The sequence below is a fragment of the Teleopsis dalmanni genome, chromosome 1 (genome assembly GCF_002237135.1).
Source record: "Teleopsis dalmanni isolate 2A chromosome 1, ASM223713v2, whole genome shotgun sequence".
In the NCBI taxonomy this organism is placed as follows: Eukaryota; Metazoa; Arthropoda; class Insecta; order Diptera; family Diopsidae; genus Teleopsis; species Teleopsis dalmanni.
In genome coordinates this window covers 161,639,162-161,659,718 of record NC_051846.1, presented here as the reverse complement: position 1 = coordinate 161,659,718, position 20,557 = coordinate 161,639,162, and positions in this window count along the sequence as shown.

The following is a 20,557-nucleotide window of genomic DNA, read 5'->3' as shown; positions in this document are numbered from 1 at the left end:
TATTATTTTATTTGATGTAAAATTTTTTTAAATTTATATATTAGTTATTGCAAAAATTTTCTTGAATTTTTCTTTTTATATATTAGTTGTTACTTCAGTAAAATTTATCTTTTTTTTTTTTTTTCAGTTTTTTTAAAAAAATTTTCTGTTTTTCCCCGTCGCAAGTTTTGTTGTACGAGTTAATACTTTTGTTTAATGTTTGTTGTTTTGTTTGTTGTTTATTATTTTGACTTATTATTATTTTATTATTTTTGGCACTGTTTTGTGTTATGTATGCTTGTAATGAACCCTTTTTGGTTCGTATCAAGCTGGGGTTGGGCTCAGCCGTCCCCAAGGTCCACACAAGTAATTTATTTAGTGAGACCCCGTCACTTCTGATTGCTCTTAATTACAGATACCTTGGTACCTTGACCTTGACACAAAGGAATCACTTGACTGAAATAGACACGATATAATACCAGCACGCGTGACTGTTAAAGCTACGTGAGTGGTATTACAGGTCGCTGATCACACGCCCTTCCCTGTTCACTGTTAAAGCGCCCAGGGGCCGGAGACGTTAGGTTACTATTAAAGCTACCTATCGCTTCCGACACTATGGTATAGCCTCACGTGACTGTTAAAGCTACGTGAGTTATACCCCGTACAACCGAGATTCAGTCACTATTGAAGCCCCGAATCTTTCTTACCTGTGTCTCTCACTTATGTCGTTGTGCTGGATTCCCACCTTGAATTTATACCGTTCAGGAGTAGCTAGTCTATGTGGTACTTTATCAATTCTGTATTTGATTGAGAATCTGATTGCGTTTGTTGAAATACAATTTTAATTTATTTTCCTTTTAATTTATTTATTCGTTATAAAAGAAATAGTTAAGATTTATTATATTAACAAATAAACAATTATGCATAAGATATAATTTGTACGTACTTTTTATTTTTACTTAACTTTGACTTTGGTTATAAAATTCAATTATTTTTTTACAATTTATAAATAAAATTTTTCAATATTTCGATATTATCAAATATATAATCTCTGTGTACAAAATTTTAATTTATACGTACTTTTTATTTTTACTTAGCTTTTACTTTAATTACAAAATTAAATTTTTAAGAGTTCACAATTTATAAATAAAATTTTTCAATATTTCGATATTATCAAATATATAATCTCTGTGTACAAAATTATTTAACAAAATATTTTCACTAAGTTTGAAGAACTACTCAAATTTCACTAGTGACACCGCCGTCTTAGTCACGTAATTTTTAGCTGCAACGGAAGCCAGAGCCAGGAGTCTTTCTTTCGCGGTAGAAGAAAACAAGAGGCTTCTTCTTGGTGAACGCTCCTTTTATCCCCTCTATGGTCAACGGTGTCAGCTGAAAAAAACGTTAAAGTTTGTTGACCCAACATTAAAGCTCCTTTTCTGTACCGCACTGAGCGAAAGTTTAGTTTCACGGCGAATTTACATTTCTTTGAGTACCTATTGCAATTTAGAAGTGGTTTTTGTCTGAGTTGTGATCCACTTCTACACCTTTTCTGCACAAAGCTTTCTTCGTTTGACAGGTCTCTTTACTATTATTTTGTTTTGATCTCGTTTGTTTGTTAGCAATGTGTTGTGCCGGTGAACGTGTGTATTTAATTCTATTAATTAGAAAATTATTTTAAAATTATTTTATTTTCCAATAAAGTTCCAGCAAAATAGAACACCCAACGATAGCTCAAGATATGTGTCTTATGTTATGGTTTTATTCAAAAATTGTTCACGCACTAACCAAGGATTTCCATACAATTTTAAGATTTGTCAAATTCAAAGTCACGTTGTTGGTGGCAGAGGATTGGGGTGAGTTGGTTTAACTTAATGTTTTTATAAGTATTTAACAATTTTTATTACAGGAACCTTCGAGTGAGTGTTACTTGTTGTGTGTTAGGTGGTCGTGTTGTGTTTAGTAGACAGCTATACCCACGACGTTGTAACGATCAAATTTTTGGTTGACAAAATTTTGGCTTCCGCAGTTTTCACAATATTTTAGTTTTGTGTAACCTTTCGACTTATTTACTAAGTCTTTTACACTGTTCATTTGGATACACAAATTTTGAATACTTTTATTATTATTATATTTGTTAATTAAAAGTTTATTAACAAATTGTCGTTTTATTCACTATTTCACTTTTATTAACTTTCTCTGTTTTTTTTAAGAAAAATTATCTTTAATTTTTCTGTTATTATTTCAAGCAAAATATTTCTAAATTTTTGCGTTTTATACTCGTCGCCAGTTTTGCTTACGAGTTAACAGTTATTAGTTTTTATTATTTTATTTATTTATTGCAAAAATTTTCTTAAATTTTTGCTTTCATCCTCGTCGCCAGTTAAGTGTTTGCACGCATTAAGTGAATAAAATGAAACAAGTTAATTCAGTTTTAGTAGTTTCAATTTATTAATTTTTAAATTCAGTATTTATAATTTTAATATTTTTAAATTAATATATTTTTCAAACATTCAATTTCAACTTTATACTTTAATACATCAATTTAATATTTATTTTTAAAATGTTTAATTTCTGGTTAAAATTGTTCTATTATTTTTTCACTTTCAATTATTTAAATAAATTTACATATTTTATATTTCAATATTAATTTCTATTTCAGATTTTTCTATTTTCCACTTTCGATTATTTGAATGAATTTACAAATATTAATTTCTATCTCAGATTTTTCTATTTTCCACTTTCAATTACTTGAATGAATTTACAAATTTTATATTAATATTTAATCTTTAAAATATTAATATTACTATTTTCACTTTCAAATATTAAAATGAAGAAAGGCACAACTTCGTGAGGGAGACGATTGTAATCTTTAACAAAATCTAACGTTAACATAGATGATTTATCAAATTTTGTTTAATTGGGTACTATCATTGTTACCCTTACATAATTAAAGACTTTCTTTGTATAAAAGACCGCCTTGAAAAATGTCTTCAGTCAAACAGCCAGAGACTGTTTCTGGGGGGGTAAGCTGAGCTCTGTTTTATTATACTTAGCCTTATTTTTAAAAACACTAACTGTTGATGGATTTTTTAAAACAACAATATCCCCTTATATCAAAACTTTTCAAAAATATACTTGACTTAAGTTATGCTGTAATATCAGGTCTATAATAAAATTATACATAAATATTAAAGGTAAAATGCATGCGCAAATGACAAGTCCCTAATCACTGTTGTGAAGAAATCTAAACTAAATATACATAAATCTGTATTTAATAACTATCGAAAATTATAAAATTAGTTATAAATGATGTGTAAAATCTCAAGTACGAACATAATGTATACCTTATATATTAATAATATAAGTTCCTGACATTTGAATTACAAAAATTAAAATAAAATTAAAAATTAAATTAAAAATTAAAAATTAAATATTAAAAATAAATATTAAAATTAAATATAAATATAAAATATAAATATGAAATATAAATTTCCAAAATATAAAACAAAATTATATAAAATACAAAATGTAAATGAAAAACCAGGCACATACACGATGAGATAAAAAGAGCGCATTATAATTTAAGGCTATCTGTGTATCGAGGTATAAAGTTGCTAGTATACGTGATGTACCACCACCTTGTGGTAACCCTTCAACCTGCTGATAGACCTGGCCATTATGAATGAAATAATTGCCATGATGTAATATATAATTCAATAGTTTTTGAAACAGTTCTACGTTTATTGGGCAAGATTCTTGAAACCAGTGTTCTTTCATTACATCGTGTAACAAAGCCCATAATGATGTCACCTGAGTGTGCGGGTACATATCCCTAATATCCATGGTGACCAATACATGTCCATGATGTTGTTTTAACTGCAATAGATGATCCGACAGAGTATTGATATCATTTAAATTATGTGGTGAAAGGCGACCTTTAGTTGCAGACTCCAAGATATGTTGACATAACTTATGTATAGGATACGTATACCAATGTATAGGGCTACATATAGGGCGTATAGGTTGACCTGGTTTGTGAATCTTAAGAGTTCCGTATAGATAAGGTAGAGATGGATTTTTTGTATTATACTCCTGTATAACTTGATGGATTTTGTGAGGATAGGGTCTTCCATTCCCTTTATAAATCCTGCACAATGCGCGATAAAGCAACCGGTACTGAGCGCCGCACTTACGCACCAGAATACCAATATCCTCGGTTGGTTGGAGGCAATAGCCCTCTTTTGTATAATTTTTTAACCAGTCGTCCACCTTAGTTATGTATTCGTCTCTATACATAAGAATTGTTGATTTACTCTTGTCTGCCTGAACCGTTACTACGTTGCGATGTAGTTGAAGGAAGTTGTAAGTTGTCTGGTAGAGATGTTGCAACATCTTATGATGGTGAGTGGGTTGCCTATGATTGACCATTACTTCTAAGAATTTGTATATGTGCTCATCCATCTCGTTCCGGCATAGTATGTTAAGATCGAGACAGGCATCTAGGTGTGCTTCATGGTAATTGTGGATGTAGGAGAGGTAATTGGTTAAAGTGGGAGGGGATACAGGACAGTATTTCGGACCGAAGCTCAAGAGGATTTCTACCTCCTTAGGAATTTGCATACTGGTCAGATTCATGAATCCACCAGGGATGGGATGAGGATATAATATATCAGGGATATATTTTTGCGGGATAGTTGTCAGAACCTGAGGAAGGGATAGCTCAGAAGTATGAGCTAGATAAGGTGCTAGATTTGTTGCGGGAGTGATAATGGATGGTAGAGGGACTGTAGGATGTGCGGTAGGTAGTATATTACGCGTACCTAGTGCGTGCTCAACCCCATCGGTATATGCCGATAACCACGTACACTCTCGTGGGTCATTTAGTTCTGCTAACGCAGCATCCATACTTGTCGTATTAGAAGTGTTACTGTGTGCTGTGATATGAGAAATATTATATATATATAGATAATGTCCCACATTTTGTATGTAAGATATGTTAGAAATTTAGATATATAATAATAGCTTATAGATAATATAGGTTATATAAGAAGTATTTAGATTGCTGGATTGTGTTTTGAACTTGTGGTGATGCAACAATATATTGTACTCAAGTCAACTTTCTTGTTCAGAGATGGATGATTGTTATGTGTATGAATGGTATTTAATATGTATATAAAAACAGAATAGTAGATATTGCAACATGATTTATTATGCATATAAAAAATAGAATGGTAGATATTGCAATAAGTTTTGTATGTAAAACATGTTTGTTGTACACATGTTTTAAAGGATTGTAACACTGACTGTTAGGTAAGGTTTCTTTGAAATGGTTTTTTGTGGGTAATATTAAGCTTAGAATTATTAAATATTTCTGGAGTAATATTAGGCGTTGGATTATTAAATTTTAATAAATATTAAGGTGATTATAGAAAATAAAACAATTTTTAATAGAAATATAGGTAAATGTTTTATAATTCTTTGAGTAATATTAGGCTTTGAAGTATTAAATTATTGAACAAATAATACAGGTAAAAGTATAAAATATAAATATAAATAAATATAAATATATAAATATAAATTTTGAAATAAATTTATGTTTTTAGAAGATAATAAAGGTAAAGGTATGAAATATAAAATATTTGTTAAGACAATATAGATTGAAGTTTTGGAATAAATTTAGGTTTTTGAAGTGATATAGGCGATGGTATGAAATATAAAATTTTTGGTTTTGATAAGACCATATAAGTTAAAGTTTTTGAAATAATATAGGTAAAGTTTATAATAGATTTTTAATAGATTTTGTATATAAAAAAACGAAATTGGTTATCGACAGACTTTCGAATAAATAAACAATTTTTAACAAAATATAGGTTGAATTATTATATGTTAAAGTTTATAATAGATTTTTAATAGATTTTGTATATAAAAACGAAATTTGTTATTGACAGACTTTCGAATATATAAACAAATTTTTTAACAAAATATAGGTTGAAGTATATATATAGAATTCGTTTTAATGGATTTTTGAATATATAAACAAGACTTGTTATTAATAGATTTTTGAATATATAAACAATTGTTGATAAGACAATATAGGTAAAAGTTTTAGAATAAATTTTGATAATGCAGTATAAATATCATTATGGGTTTGCATTTGTAATGATTTATGTACCGTGATAATTTTTATGAGAATATAATTTTATAACAAAATATAGGTAGTAATTGGTATACTATAATTGTAATATGTTGAAGTATATATATAATTTGTTTTTAATGGATTTTAAATATAAAAATAAAACTTGTTATTAATAAAATTTTTGAATATATAAACAATTGTTGATAAGACAATATAGGTAAAAGTTTTAGAATAAATTTTGATAATGCAGTATAAATATCATTATTGGATTGCATTTGTAATGATTTAAGTACCGTGATAATTTTTAAGAGAATATAATAATTTTGATATATTATAAACATTTTAAGAGAATATTAATTTAATCATATATATAAGTTTTTTAAGAGAATGCAATAATTTTGATATATTATAAACATTTTTAAGAAAATATTAATTTAATCATATATATAAATTTTTAGTAGAATATTATAAGTTTTTATAAACAATATGTTTTTGTAAAACAATATTAGAAATAATAATCTTAAAAATAGGGTTATGAGAATATAACAATTTTTGTTTATAAAATTTTGTTTATAAAATTTTAGAAACATATGATTTTTAGTTGGACATATTTTTGATCTAAATGTATAAATATATGCAATATAAATACCATTTTTGGTTTGCATTTATAATGGGTTATGCACCGGGGAAATTTTAGACATATTTATTAAGATTTTTAGGCATATTTATTAAGAACTTTCTGATAAAAGTGTTGACTTATGATTTCATATACAATTATTAGGAATTTTCTGACAAAACGTGTTGTAATTTGTGACTTCAAGAATAATTTTAATGGTACAATATACTGTGGGTGTATTGCTTATATTATAAATTTATTTGTATATTTGTATTCATGCTATGTTGAGTTATACCTGCGGAGACCTTGCTGCGTGTGTGTGTTTCTGGCTCGGCGTGTGTGGTGACATCTGATTGAGGTTGACGTTCAAGACTGGAGACACCTGGGGGTGAAATTTTAATTTCAATTTATTTATTTATTTTATTTATTTATTATTAACTTTATATTGTTATTTAAATAACAAGTAAAGAATAGATTTTATTGCTATAGCAGCATGGGCCTTAAGCAACTAATTAGTGATAGATGTGAACTATTTTTACAGTTTTTTTTTTTTGAATTTAGCTTATATAGCATATATTTACAATAGTTATATTTTTACTTAAGTAGTTACTAAATTAGATGATAAAGGTTTGAAGATTTAAGGAACTCTGATATTTTCTGTATATTGGTAAAGGAGGGTTCGGAGAGGATTAAGTTTGGGTTATTGTGAAGGTATTTTTTGGTCTGGTGTTTATACTTCGGGCACTCATTGAAGATATGTTTTATAGTTAGTTTAGTTCTGCATGTTTGGCAAAAAGGAGTGGGATCTTTTTTTAATATGTGATCGTGTGTTAGAATGGTATGACCTAAGCGGAGTCTAATAAATTTGACAATATCTAGGCACGTTATAATTTCACTTTTTGGTAAAATATACTGCTGTATATTGTTTTTGTTAGAGTTGACTTCTCTGTAGTGTTGGGATGAGTTGTTTAGGAGAGTGTCTTTCTGTTCTAGAAGTTTAAGCTTACTATGTGTTGTTATATCCGATATATTTAGGTTAAGGTCTGTTATAAGTGGCTATGAGACTGCGTTTTTTGCTTCTTCGTCTGCTAAATTGTTTCCGGTTATATTGCAGTGTCCCGGTACCCAGATCAGTAAAATTTTTTTTCTTTTGTCATTAGAATGTGTCTTATTTCTGTAGTGTAAAAATCGTCTGTGTTTGTGTTTTTAATGGCTGATAGTGACGAGTATGAATCGGAGCAGATAGCATATTTTCCTTTTTTACCTGCAGCGTACCTACAGGCTGCCAGGATGGCTGCTATTTCTGCTGTGTATATGGAACTGTAGTTAGGAAGTAAGTATTTGGCTATAGGTGATTTTTCTGTGGTTATGCTGAAAGCTGTTCCTGAGGAGGATTTCGATCCGTCTGTGAATATAAACTTGTGTGAGTTTAAGGAATTTTTTATTTCAAGAAATTTTTTTCTATATACTTCAGATGGTGTGGATGGTTTTTTTGTTATGCCAAGGAAAAGATTGATTAGATTAGGATTGAAAAGCCAAGGTGGTGATTTCTGTGGGTGAATCTTGTTTGGCGATATTTGTAGGTCTGACTTTTTGGCTAGCTTCAATGAGTTATGCAGGACTGATGGGTATTTTGGTGATTTCTTGGATGTATTGATTTTTAAATAGATTGGGTGGATGGGTGAGTCTTTGCAGAGCATAAGCGTTTTGAGATTTTCCCTGTGGAAAGGCTAATCCTGTCGCATATTGGCGTGATGTTTGCTTCAAAAAGGAGGTTGTTTATGGGAGTGGTACGGTGTGCTCCAAGTGCTAGTCTTATGGCTGTATGATAAGTGGGTTTTAGTTTGTTTAGTATAGTTTTGGGAGCATTCCCGTAAAGATTAAGGCCGTAATCTATTTTTGACATGATGATTGCTTTAGTGACTTGAATAAGGGTTTTTGGGTTGCAGTTGAATTTTTTATTTGAAAGACATTTAATAATGTTTAATCTATTGGATAAATCTGTCGCCAGATTTTCAATGTGCTTGTTCCATTTGTACTTTTTTGTAATAATGATTCCCAGGATTTTGAGTGAGTCTACGTTTTCTATTGAAAATTGGTTGGATTGAATTTGTAATGCGCAGTGAGTCTTCCGTCATATGTGCAGGTGCTTGCATTTGTTTGTTGAAAGATTTGCCCCTGAGTAATCGCACCACTTTAGTATATCTTTAAGTAGATTGTCTATATTAAAAGTATTGGTTTTTTTGTTTAATTTTTTGTAAATAATGAAATCGTCAGCGTATGCTGTAAATTGATACTCTTTATGCTTTCTAATAATCTGACATAATTTATTATAAGCGATCATAAAAAGTATCACTGATATTGGTGAGCCTTGTGGTATCCCGTTATCTAGTGGTTTATGATTGGAGGAGAAAGATCCAGCTTTGACTACTATTTTTCTGTTGCTAAGAAAGTTTTTAATATAATTGAGTATTTTGGGACCTATTTCCCATTTACGGAGTTCATCAATAATGGTATGAGAGCCGATTTTTTCAAAGGCCTTGGTGAAATCTAAGGAAATTATGGATATATGATCTTTGGTTGTTAGAGTAGTAGTAGTTAGATAGTCTAGCATTACTAGCGGATCAACTATTGACTTCCCTTTTCTAAACCCCATTTGGTGACTATCCAGAAGCTTGCATTTTATAGCAAGCCACCATAGTCTTTTCGCTATTATTTTCTCCAGTAATTTAGATATGCAAGAATTTAAGGATATGGGCCTATATGAGTTTAAACAAGTTTTATCCGTGTTCGGTTTTGGTATTGGTATAATATTACTGATTTTGAACTGTTGAGGTATATAGTTGTTTAATATTAAATTAAAGAGGTTAACTAGGCGGTGTGTAATGAGGGGAGATAGATTTTTTAGCATTTCGTAATTAATTCGGTCTATACCTGGTGTTTTACCTGTCAGTTTCTTTAACGCTTGATTTAGTTCTATTATTGATATTTCTTTTTCTAGAAGCATAGCATTGGTTGAATGAGAGCTTGGAGTGTTTGAAGAGAGTGATGCTAGCTTGTGTTGCTGAAAAGTTGAGGGAAAGTTTGAGTTTGCCGAGAGTTGCGACCAATTGTCGCAAAGAAGCTGTGAAATTTCTTTTTGGTTAGTAACTGGTTGAGATGGTTGGTTAGGGTTAACTAAACAGTGTATTGTGTGCCGCGTTTTTAAACCACAAAAGTTGTTTATTTTGTTCCATATCTTTGCGGACGGAGTATGGGGAGATATTTCTGAGGTGAATTGAAAAGTCTTTAATCGTTTTCTAATTTTAATCTCCCATTTTAGTTTTGCGTTAGCTTTTTTGTAGTTAAGAATATTAATTTCATTTATGTCATGTCTAAGTTTTAACCATTCCCTGTTCTTAATAATTTTTAAATTTTGTAGGGAAGAGTCCCACCAAGGTACTGTTCTATTTATGTTTTTCTTGTGATGGGTTTGAGGGATTGCTTGATTGGCACTTTGTAATATTATTTTTGTAATGTTTGCAGTTTCTTTGTTGATGTTATTACTAATTGGTCTGGAGTTGTTGTATATTTCGTTAAGGTTTTTAAATAGGTCCCAGTTAGCAAGGTCAGTTTTAAATTTTGGTTTTGGTTTCATTATGGGATGGTTGTTAGTTTCAAAAAGGTTAATATGAATAGGGAAATGATCACTTCCGTATAGTTGTGTATCAGTTTTCCATTTTGCTTGAAGCGTTAATAATGGAGTGGATAGGGTTATGTCAACGTGTGTGAAAGAATGATGTGTACTAAAGTGTGTAGGGGACTTGTCATTTAGGATGGAGAGTGGGGATTGTGTTAAAAATTTAAAAATGGTGTTACCTCTGCTATTGTTAGTTGGGGAACCCCAGCTTTTGTGCCAACTATTAAAGTCACCTGTAATTAATACGTTTTTTTGAAGATTCTCGAAAGTTTTCCTGAGATGTTGAATTTTAAATGGTTTATTGGGAGGGATGTAGGCTGAAATAATGGTAAATTTTTTTGTGGATAGTATTATAGCACCAATTGCTTCAATGTCTTCATTAAGTTTTGCTAGTTTGTGTTGTATGGAGTTGTGAATAAGTAGTCCTACGCCACCAAAACTGTGGGTAGAGGAGTTATGATTGTAGAGTGAAAAATTGATTGGGATAGGGATGTTGGTTAAGGAGTGAAGATGAGTTTCTTGTAAGGTGATTATTTTGGGATTGTATTCTTTGATTAATATTTGCAAATACTGAAAGTTGTTAATGTAGCCATTTATGTTCCATTGAATTATTTTAATACTCATTCTAATATAATAATATAATAATTATTAGTTATAAAATATTGATAGAGAAAAAACGAAATATGTTTTTATATACTATCGCTATCACTGTTTTGTGTCGTTTTGGTCTTACTTGTTTGCTTATTATTTTTTTGTTTAGTTAAATTGATGTTATTTGCCTTTAAGTATGTTTTTGGAGTGCTAGACTTATCTTTCATACGGTTTTCTATTTCTAGTGTAGTGTTAGAAGAAGCTTCATTGGTGTCGTCGGCTGAGTGAATATCCATTAGATCGTCAAGAAGATATCTGTAAGTTACCGGATTGGATGCCTGTTGTAGTGATGTTGCTGTATTGATTGACGTGGTAGTTTTTTGCTTTTTTGTTACATGGGAGGATGATATTTTTTTGTCGTCTGGTTTATTTTTTGTAATGGATTGAAGTCCTTTAGAAGTTAATGCGATCGAAGTATTTTGATTTTGTGTTATGATGTTTTTATTGCCATTTTTGTAATTTATTTGAGCTGTTGATGTGTTAGATGATTGTGTTTTTGGAAGTATATTAGGTGACTGAGATGTGGTGAGCATTTTTGCATACGTAGTAGGTTTTTCAGAGATGTGACGGCTGAAGTATAACCCTAGAGCAGTTTTATGATCTACCTTTTCTGTTGTTTTTATTGCTGTAATCTCTTGTTGTTTTTTGAAGACTGGGCAATTTTTGTCGCGTGCATTATGATTACTGTTATATTCTGGGTTGTCTTTACAGTTGATGCAGTTTTTAATTTGGGTGCACACCTCGTTTTCTTCGCAATGTGATTTATTGGAGCAATTTGAGCAAATATAGTCGCTTTTACAGACTGTAGTAGGGTGTCCAAATCGACAGCATTTTCTGCATTGTAATGGCAGCGGGATGTAGTTTCTCACGCGTACAGCCTCGTAGCCGATCATAATTTTTTCAGGAATTGTAAGTGTTTCAAAAGAGATTATGATTAGGCCAGTTTCTACAAGAATTTCATTTTGTTTTTTCAGAATTTTTTTTACTTCTCCAACCTTTTGGGTCTTCAGTTCCTCAACTATTACCTTTTCGTCGATATTTCGCAATTCGTTAGAGTAGATGACGCCTTTTGATATGTTCAGTGATTTATGCAATGTTGCTGTTACTTCATAATCTCCAATTTTATTTAATTTAAGTAATTTTTGTACTTGGGTAGAATTTTTAGTTTTTATTAGCAAGCTACCTGCTCTTGTTTTTTTGCATGTTTCCACTTCTCCTCCGCAAGTATAATCAATTACTTTTTTGATTAAGAAAGGTGATGCATTTTCTAGTGATTTTTTATCGTTCCTTGTTATTATTAAATATTTTGGGTCGCTTGTATTATAATTATTGTTGTTTAGAAACCGGTTTTGTATGTCTGGTGGAAGTGACATTATGATTGTAATGGAGGGCAAAGGCCCACAGAGCACTTTATGTTTTCGTCTGCTTTAGCTGTTTTTTTATTATAGATATAAAGTTATTTTTTAGAGAATTTTTTTTTTTTCTATAATTGTTTATTCTTTTAATATCGTCTGTATTCACCGTAAGTTTGTTGATAAACAGTAAATTTTTTGTGTATAGGTTTATTCGAACGAAACTGATAAAGCGCCACACGTACTATTTCGCTTGACTTCTTGTTCGGAACTGTGTACTTTATTTATTTTTTGTTAATGTTTTTTGTTTGATTAATTTTATTATTTTTGGCACTGTTTGGTGTTGTGTATGCTGCTTCCGCAGTTTTCGCAATATTTTAGTTTTGTGTAACCTTTCGACTTATTTACTATGTCTTTTATACTGTTCATTTGGATACACAATTTTTGAATACTTTTATTATTATTATTATTGTTTTTAATTTTTATTTCGGTTTTTATTCACTTTTTGGGTTTTTTGTATTTGTCATATTTATCATAGTCAATATTTAAATAAGCTCTATGCTTTTTTAAATGTTCGTTAGCTCTTTTTCCTTCTGCGGATTTGTCGTATTCTTTACAAAATTCGCGGTGTTCGTCGCGTAATTGATAACTAAATTCCTCTAGTGCTTCGTCACTAAGGAATTCGTTCACTTCTTTTTCCGCTTTCCCGAATATTTCCTCGTGGAAATTCAAATGATAGTCTAAGTTTTGTTTCGTTTTAAAGTCTTTACCGCAGAAAGCACACGCGTTATGTATTTTTACGTGAAGTTCGCGTTCTTCACTTGTATCGAAATCTAAATCACAGAACCCGCAAGGAAAAGGCTTCATTTCACTCTTAAATATGTTGTTATTATTGTTTTTATTATTGTTTATGAATAATCTTCGCTTTATGTTAATAATATAATATTCACTTATTATAATATAATATTTAATAATATTCACTTTTCACTTCTTTATTGTTTTATGGCAAAAAATTTTCTCAAATTTTTTGCGTTTTACCCTCGTTATTAGTTTTTATTATTATTTTATTTATTTGTTGCAAAAATTTTCTTAAATTTTTGCTTTCATCCTCGTCGCCAGTTTTGTGGTTGCACGCATAAAATTAATAAAACACACAATTTAATAATAGTTCAAATCGTATAATTTTATTTTCCGTAATTACTTTAATATTTTTCTATTTCAACTTTTAATAACTTTAATAATTAACTTTTAATAACTTTAAACAATTTTGGATGTTTATTAACTTTTAATAATTTTTCAACAATTTTAGATATTTTATTTATTTTTTAATAACATTTAATAATTTTAGGTGCTTTATTAACTTTAAACAATTTTGGAGGGTTTTATTAACCTTTAATAATTTTTAATAACTTTAAAACAATTTTGGATGTTTAATTAACTTTTGATAACTTTAAGCAATTTTGGATGTTTAATTAATTTTTGATAACTTTAAACAATTTTGGATGTTTAATTAACTTTTGATAACTTTAAACAATTTTGGATGTTTATTTACTTTTGATAACTTTAAACAATTTTGGATGTTTAATTAACTTTTGATAACTTTAAACAATTTTGGATAACTTTAAACAGTTTTGTATGTTTTGAGAACTTTAATATTTTTATTAAGAACCGATTGAATCTTTTCAATAACGGAACCGAACGTGAAATTGTAATCTTTAACAAAAATCTAATCTTAACATAGATGATCCTGGGTTTTATACCCCCAATAACAGTATCAAAAATCAAGCTCTCAACTCTGTTAAGCTGAAGCTTTTGGTTTTTGTATGGACAAGAGCTTAAAGTTTTGTTCTAACAGAACTTTGGCATAAAGTTTTAATGTTACTTAAAATTGTAACAGAAGCGTCCTCTGTTATTGTCATGACAACGAAAAAATGTAATGCTATTTACATAGCGTCATCTCTCAAGCTCTCTGCTTGAAATTATGCTATGATCAGCAGAAATAGTACAGTTCATCTTTTGACTGTATGTGTGTCATGAATTCTTAAGAAGATGATCACGCGATAGAAAAATGCGTGTATCTTCTTAAATGTTTATAGTAGCGTTTCCTGTTGTGGCTACTTACTGTCCCAAGTGCGTTTATTAGGGTTTTGTTTATATTGCATTGGAATGTTAAGTGTAGCATAAAATGCTAAAGTATGAAATATTACTATACTTGGATGCTGTATAGATTTTAGAATTTTGTGAAATGATATTTTATTTAATGTATAGATTTTAGAATTATGAAATTGAGTGACCCTAATAAATTATAGATTTTATTATTTAAATTTTTTGGGTACAGTGGGGTAAATAAGTAGAGGAATATTAGCATTAATGCTAATATGTAACTATATTATAAATTGTGATAAAATTCGTTAAATTCTGTGTAATGACATATATCTTGTTTACATTTGAATTTTGCAAATACCCGGAGGAAGTTAATTGTTGTCCCCCGGGGTGTCTACGTTTCCCTGAAATTGCAGAAAGTTTATTTTACGACCGTTTCTGTTATAATGTGGTCCTTGTCTGTTATTATTGGGCCTGTTATTGTAGTTATTATTGTTGGTTGGTCTAAAATTGTTGCGGTTGTTGTAGTTGTTTGGTCTTTGTATAATACTATTATTGTAAAAGTTGTTATTACTGTTGTTGTTTCTAGATTTATTATTATTTGTCATGCTGAAATTGTTATTGTTGCCTGAATTGTTGTTTTTTCTGAAAGTGTTATTGTTGGGGTACCTTCTATGGTCATTAGTGTTGTAGTTATTGCGATTATTGTATCGTTTATTATTAGAGATAAACATAACCCTTGCGTTGTTATTATCATTAATTTGTTTAAGTTCTAGGGCTAGGTCTACGGCTGTCTCTAAAGATTTTGGGAGTGCGGAAAAAATAGTTTGTTTAAATTGGTCGTTTAAACCATTTTTAAATACGGTTAAGCTATATTGTTCATTTAGCTGAGTGATAAGTGTTTTTTGTTCAAGTGTGGCATTAGGGCCAATTTGTGCTATTTGAAGTTTATTTAGCTCGGATATTAAATAGAGAATTTTATTTTTGTAGTTAGAAATGTTTAGATTTCTCTGCGTTAAGTTGGCTAGTTGGTTTTGTAGTTTCGGTATAGTGGTTGTTGTTTTATATTTACTTGATAACAGGTTTTTTAATTTTTCTAGTGTTGTGGGCTGTTGAATCGCAGTTATGTTTGTTCGTACTATTTGCGATAATTTTACATAAAGTATAAAATCAATAAGTGAACTTTTGCCTGTAGGCGTGAGACCATTGTAAATAATTTCAATTATTTTTATGAAAGGTTCTAGATCTCTGTGATTTCCTAAGAAGCTGGGAATAGCCTTTGTAGCTACTTCTAAATTGAAGTCAGACATGGTTCTTCTTGTGTTATCAGATTCAGTGTTTGAATTTTCAGGAATGTAGGTGATTGGTGTTGATATTGGTGTTGATATAGAGTGTGGTATTGACATATCAATATTGTATTGTGATAATATTTTTATCAATTTGTCTCTTAAATGCCAGAAAATTTCTAAACCAGTTTCTTTATGTTCTTTTGAAAACTTTTCGTTGTATACGTTTAGTATACTTCTTATTGATTCAAGTGTGGAGAAAAGTGTTTGTAAATTCTTGTTTACAGTATCTTTCTTGATTTTTATAGTTTTATTTAAGCATTTATATGCTTTATTAAAATTTTCTTTTTCGACTAATATATTTTGGTAAATTTTTTGCCATGTGGCCATTATATGTTCTTATTCATATTTGTACCTGTTGTCTAACAACGTTACGTTTTAATTTCTTATAAACTTGCTTAACGATAAATGAGATTATTATTATTATTACAGTTATTGATAATATAATTTCTAAATAACTTACATTTGACATATTATTGTTTACAATATTATTGTTTTTATTTTCAATTGTTTTGCCTATTTCATATCCTGTGAATATGAGTGGAATTGAAGTAACCATTTTCTTCCAAAATCCCATTTTTGTAATAAAAATATTTTTTTTTTTTTCTTATAAATTTTTAATTTGTTGATTTACGTAATTTATCAGTTTAAAATGTTTATTATCTATATGTTTAGTTAATTTTTTACTTGTATGGTAACTTTTACCACAAACAAAACAATTGAAATTATTCATAATAAAAAAAAATTTTAATTTTTTTTTTTGACAAAAATACAAAATATAATATAGATGTATAAAAAAAATATAATTTATTAATTCTTCTTATTCCTGTTTCTGCGCAAGTCCTTTATCTCCAGCTTGATGTTCTTCTTTTCTGCAACCTCTCGAAAGAAAAGAAGGTTGTACCTCTCGTACAGTTGAGCAATTTGCTTTCGTTGGCGGAATGCTTTTCCTCTCCGTCTGTTTGGCTTCTTTTTTGGTGGTGGATTGACAGGTGTGGTAGGTCTTTTTCTTGCCTCTTGTCGCCTTTTGTATTCTTCTATTGTAATTGCTTTTGGGCCGGCTGACCGTGGTGTTGGTACATACGTCGGATATGCTTCTTCGTGTTGCACCACTTGTTCTGGAACGTATTCTTCTGATTTTGTGTTCGTCGCTTGAAGTATCAATTCGTATTTGCGAAAAATTGCGTGGAAGGTCGCTTCATCTACCATATCGTGTTGATTTCAATTAATTCAAATGGTATAGTTTCTAATTGGTCCGCTTGGCACTGAAGCCTGCAGGATCGCCATGTAATGGCAGGATTGCCATGTAATGTAATGATTGCCATGTAATGTAACTTCTTTGTAATGGAACTAGTGTAATGAATGGCAGGATCGCCATGTAATGTATAAATGGATGTATGGGCAATATTCAATCAATGTAATGGCTGGATCACCATGTAATGTGTTAACCCGTTCAGATGTAGACAGGATCGTCAGGTAAAATGAGACGTAATACTTGTCTTGTGAGTGCGTGTAATTATTCCTGCCTGATACGAGCATGCATCCAAAACCTACTGATGCAATCAAGAACAAGTTATCAAGCGGCTTGTTACCGCTGGTACCTAGACCAGTGTTACTTGGCCAGAAGGAGTGAGAATAAATTCAACAATACATATATTTCTGCAGTCATAAGTATATTCTTGATTTTATTGAACAATAGTTTAGGTATTTATACATTTTTCTAGATTATAGCGATCTCATGACTCCGCCTCTTTATTCCAGACAAAACCTGGAAAAGTATAACCGCAGCCAATCAAAGTGATTGCTGACCTTGCAGAATGCATTGCATAGCGACTACACTGTTTGCTCATTTAAGTCAAACGTCAAAGTTATTATTAGAGTGCATTGACAATATTGCTTGCACATGTCTTTTGCAATATAGGAAATATTACTATTGAAAATATTGTAACATGTGTTCAGCAATTGGAACAGCGTGTGGCAATACTTTCGTTGGTAATATGAAACTCTTTTGTTTATGTCGCTTTGCTTATGCTTCTTGTACGGTATGCATGAAGTGCAACCAATTCATAAATCTGCTTACTATTTTTATTTATGAGTAATGTTAAGTGGCTAAGAAGTAAGTGAGGTAGGTCCACTACAATACATTACACTGGTAATTGGTTCCTGTCCGTCCCGTCGAAATCGTTCACGTTTCGAATTAATTGGTGTACATTATTCAGGGTATCTAGAGCCATTTTACTAGTTTAGAATATTGTAATAATTTTTGAAGAAATCAAAATGTCACAGAGTCAAAGAAATAATAGAGTTATCTAATCAAAATTTAAAACAGACAAAGATACAATTTCAGATTCAAAATCATGTGTTTATTATTTATTAAAATTAGAATATAATTACATTTATTTAGAATAAAGTTTAGAATAAAGTTGATATAAGTTGTATGTTAAATACTAAAAATATAAATGTTATAAAAGAAAAATAAAATTTCTGACTTCCCTTTTTGGTCCGTTTATTTTATTGTCGGCTGGTTGATTGTTGTTACTTGTTGCTGGTTCGCTGCTTGTCTTGTTTATTATTATTGGCACTGTTTGATGTTATGTAAACTGCTCCCTCACTTTTCACAGTATTTTAGTTTTGTGTATCCTTTTGATTTATTTATTAGATCTTTTACAGTGTTCATTTGAATACAATTATATATTTTTTTTCTAATAATACCCGTTTTTTTTCATATAGGCGATGGCTTTTTTGCCTGCTTCACTATTGCACTATTTATTTTTTTGGTTAATCTCTCTGCTTTTTCGAACGAGGTTTTGTGAGAGTTTTGATGGTCTTTTAAATTTTTTTTTGATTTAAAATCCTTTTCGCAAAAGCCACAAAGATTATGTATTTTTAAGTGAAGTTTGTAACGAACTTTTTCGGCCCTATCTTCAGCCGGGTATAACTCAGCGAGTATACCAGGGGTACGTTAAAAAAATTTTAAATAAGAACAGGAGACACTGTGTTTCGTATTTTTAGGATGATGTTTATTAGAATTAATGAGAATTTTTAAAGTTAGAGATTAACTAAAACCAAAGCGTTGATTGCTGGAGTCGTTATATCCGATGAGAGGGCTGGACAAACCGGAAGCGTTGGATTGTTGAGGCGTTGGACAAACCAGAAGCGTTAAATTGCTGAGGCGTTGGACAAACCGGAAGCGTTGGATTGTTGAAGCGTTGGACAAATCGGAAGCGTTGGATTATTGAGGCGTTGGATAAAACAGAGGCGTTAAATTGCTGAGGCGTTAGACAAACCGGAAGCGTTGGATTGTTGAGGCGTTGGATTAAACAGAAGCGTTGAATTGCTGAGGCGTTGGACAAACCGGAAGCGTTGGATTGTTGAGGCGTTGGATAAAACAGAAGCGTTGAATTGCTGAAGCGTTGTACAAACCCAAGTAAGGTACAGCCTGCGATGGTGTCAAATCACAAATAGCTCTAATAGAAAACGGTGGAACTGATGCGTACTCTCGCCAGCTAGAGTCAGGGGAAGGTCCCTGCCACTGGTGCTATGCCTGAGCACGCTCGTCACCAATTGCCAAACGCTCGTATCTCCTGCACGTCTCCTAACAGTGTTGGTGGCTCGTCATCCGCTCCTCCATCAGCTTTGGCCAGATGGTGGTCCCGGTGACTGGTTGGGCTGCTTTATGCCAGCTATAGCCAGACTGGAGGCAGCTCACCCATTATCACTTCACCCAGACTTGTCCGTCCATCCACATGGTGACCGTCAGCACTGGCCAGACGAATCGTCATGTGTCCAGACCAACTAGTCCGAGCTCCCACTGTTGTCCCTAACACACTCCTAATACAATGCTGGTGACTCGTCATTCAGCTTTCCATCAGCAATGGCCAAGTGGAAATCCGATTGGTTGGCCAAGCTATCCCTCGTCAGCAAAGGCCAAACGAAAGGTAACTCAACCAATGTCAACTGGCTCATCCAATCTCAACTGTCCACCTGATGACCGTCAGCAAAGGCCAAACGTGCCACATGTGTCCAGGTCACTTGAATTGAGCTATTAATATTCCTTACACGTGTAATTAGTTTATCGTTTCTTCATATTGTATTACTTTAAAAATCAAAGACTTGTCGTTTTGAGTGTTCTTAAGAGACTGATTTTATTAAAATTTCATTCTTATATCTAACATGATTTCTTACAACTTAATTCCAATAGAATCGTATGTATCGATTCTATTGGTTGATACTTATTTACTTATTTCTAATTGGTTAATATTAATCATAAATACTTGTATTACAGTCATTGGTCTGTCTTGCTCTTTTTATAATTTGTGTTACAGTGGCACACATATGGTCACCAGCTGTAACTAGGGGAAATCATATTGCATGCATACTTACTTGCAATATGATTCCGGAAAACACTTAACATGCTTTATAAACCTCAACCTAAATAGTCAAGCGTATATTAAAACAATTAAATATGCGGTGAAACTGTTTGTCATAAAGAAATGACAAATAGTATGAGTCGAATTTCCAACTCATAAATTATTTTTATATTTGGCACATTGGGAAATGTGATACGAATCGCATTTCAAGTGTTTTGGGTTAGCTTGTCAAGATAATTACCTCACACAGTACGTTGTGTGTGGTCATGGTTTAAATATATTCATATGACAGTACACCCTTACCCTTTAAGAAAAAATTTTT